Raw genomic sequence first — 2,500 nt, 5'->3', positions numbered from 1 at the left:
CTCTCTCTGACACACACACACTGTGTGTTCTCTCTCTACCCCTCTCCCTCTCTTTCTCTGACTCCTCCCCCCTTTTCCCACAGACTCTCTTCTCTGTTTCCAGGGGCAGGTTGCTGTGCTGATGTCACTGATGAGGCCACGCCCCCCCCTCGGTGGAGGTCAGCCACTAATCTATTTAGTGTATTTACCAACAGGCCTCGTAATAAACATAACTAATTGTCCTGGCACCTACAGACTAAACAGACCCAAGAAGGCGGGGGGCATTACTTTCCTTTGGGGGGGGAGGGGGTATTACTTTCCTTTGGGTGGGGGGGGGGTATTACTTTCCTTTGGGGGGGGGGGGGTATTACTTTCCTGTTGGGGGGGGGGGGGGGGGGGGTATTACTTTCCTTTGGGGGGGGGGGGGGGGGGCATTACTTTCCTTTTAAACCCCTTCAAGAGTGGGGCTCAAACAATGTCTTATACCTCCTCCATGGTCCTTTTTCTTTTACCAACTTAATGCAGTCTGGTAGACCATTGAATGCAGTGTGTGGACATGTGAGGGGAGTTGAATGCAGTGTGTGGACATGTGAGGGGAGTTGAATGCAGTGTGTGGACATGTGAGCGGAGTTGAATGCAGTGTGTGGACATGTGAGGGCAGTTGAATGCAGTGTGTGGACATGTGAGGGGAGTTGAATGCAGTGTGTGGACATGTGAGGGGAGTTGAATGCAGTGTGTGGACATGTGAGGGGAGTTGAATGCAGTGTGTGGACATGTGAGGGGAGTTGAATGCAGTGTGTGGACATGTGAGGGGAGTTGAATGCAGTGTGTGGACATGTGAGGGGAGTTGAATGCAGTGTGTGGACATGTGAGGGGAGTTGAATGCAGTGTGTGGACATGTGAGGGGAGTTGAATGCAGTGTGTGGACATGTGAGGGGAGTTGAATGCAGTGTGTGGACATGTGAGGGGAGTTGAATGCAGTGTGTGGACATGTGAGGGGAGTTGAATGCAGTGTGTGGACATGTGAGGGGAGTTGAATGCAGTGTGTGGACATGTGAGGGGAGTTGAATGCAGTGTGTGGACATGTGAGGGGAGTTGAATGCAGTGTGTGGACATGTGAGGGGAGTTGAATGCAGTGTGTGGACATGTGAGGGGAGTTGAATGCAGTGTGTGGACATGTGAGGGGAGTTGAATGCAGTGTGTGGACATGTGAGGGGAGTTGAATGCAGTGTGTGGACATGTGAGGGGAGTTGAATGCAGTGTGTGGACATGTGAGGGGAGTTGAATGCAGTGTGTGGACATGTGAGGGGAGTTGAATGCAGTGTGTGGACATGTGAGGGGAGTTGAATGCAGTGTGTGGACATGTGAGGGGAGTTGAATGCAGTGTGTGGACATGTGAGGGGAGTTGAATGCAGTGTGTGGACATGTGAGGGGAGTTGAATGCAGTGTGTGGACATGTGAGGGGAGTTGAATGCAGTGTGTGGACATGTGAGGGGAGTTGAATGCAGTGTGTGGACATGTGAGGGGAGTTGAATGCAGTGTGTGGACATGTGAGGGGAGTTGAATGCAGTGTGTGGACATGTGAGGGGAGTTGAATGCAGTGTGTGGACATGTGAGGGGAGTTGAATGCAGTGTGTGGACATGTGAGGGGAGTTGAATGCAGTGTGTGGACATGTGAGGGGAGTTGAATGCAGTGTGTGGACATGTGAGGGGAGTTGAATGCAGTGTGTGGACATGTGAGGGGAGTTGAATGCAGTGTGTGGACATGTGAGGGGAGTTGAATGCAGTGTGTGGACATGTGAGGGGAGTTGAATGCAGTGTGTGGACATGTGAGGGGAGTTGAATGCAGTGTGTGGACATGTGAGGGGAGTTGAATGCAGTGTGTGGACATGTGAGGGGAGTTGAATGCAGTGTGTGGACATGTGAGGGGAGTTGAATGCAGTGTGTGGACATGTGAGGGGAGTTGAATGCAGTGTGTGGACATGTGAGGGGAGTTGAATGCAGTGTGTGGACATGTGAGGGGAGTTGAATGCAGTGTGTGGACATGTGAGGGGAGTTGAATGCAGTGTGTGGACATGTGAGGGGAGTTGAATGCAGTGTGTGGACATGTGAGGGGAGTTGAATGCAGTGTGTGGACATGTGAGGGGAGTTGAATGCAGTGTGTGGACATGTGAGGGGAGTTGAATGCAGTGTGTGGACATGTGAGGGGAGTTGAATGCAGTGTGTGGACATGTGAGGGGAGTTGAATGCAGTGTGTGGACATGTGAGGGGAGTTGAATGCAGTGTGTGGACATGTGAGGGGAGTTGAATGCAGTGTGTGGACATGTGAGGGGAGTTGAATGCAGTGTGTGGACATGTGAGGGGAGTTGAATGCAGTGTGTGGACATGTGAGGGGAGTTGAATGCAGTGTGTGGACATGTGAGGGGAGTTGAATGCAGTGTGTGGACATGTGAGGGGAGTTGAATGCAGTGTGTGGACATGTGAGGGGAGTTGAATGCAGTGTGTGGACATGTGAGGGGAG

At 51.9% G+C, this 2,500-nt stretch overlaps 1 protein-coding gene across 3 annotated transcripts in view; it reads right to left on the bottom strand.

The window, feature by feature from the left end:
• LOC139536283 (protein CBFA2T2-like) overlaps positions 1-2,500 on the bottom strand; it is a 116,872-nt gene that overhangs the window by 97,716 nt on the left and 16,656 nt on the right. The window contains exon 1 of one of the 3 annotated variants that reach the window (XM_071336686.1): positions 1-209. This exon is cut by the window's left edge and continues 503 nt beyond it. The exons of the other annotated variants lie outside the window; for them this stretch is intronic. The gene's annotated coding sequence lies outside the window, so the exon portion shown is untranslated. Of the gene's footprint in view, positions 210-2,500 lie in introns of those variants that run through there. 3 annotated transcript variants of the gene reach the window in all.

This window comes from Salvelinus alpinus, chromosome 12 (genome assembly GCF_045679555.1).
Source record: "Salvelinus alpinus chromosome 12, SLU_Salpinus.1, whole genome shotgun sequence".
Lineage (NCBI taxonomy): Eukaryota > Metazoa > Chordata > Actinopteri > Salmoniformes > Salmonidae > Salvelinus > Salvelinus alpinus.
The sequence above is the reverse complement of the archived record's forward strand: the minus strand, read 5'-3'. Positions and strand labels throughout refer to the sequence as shown.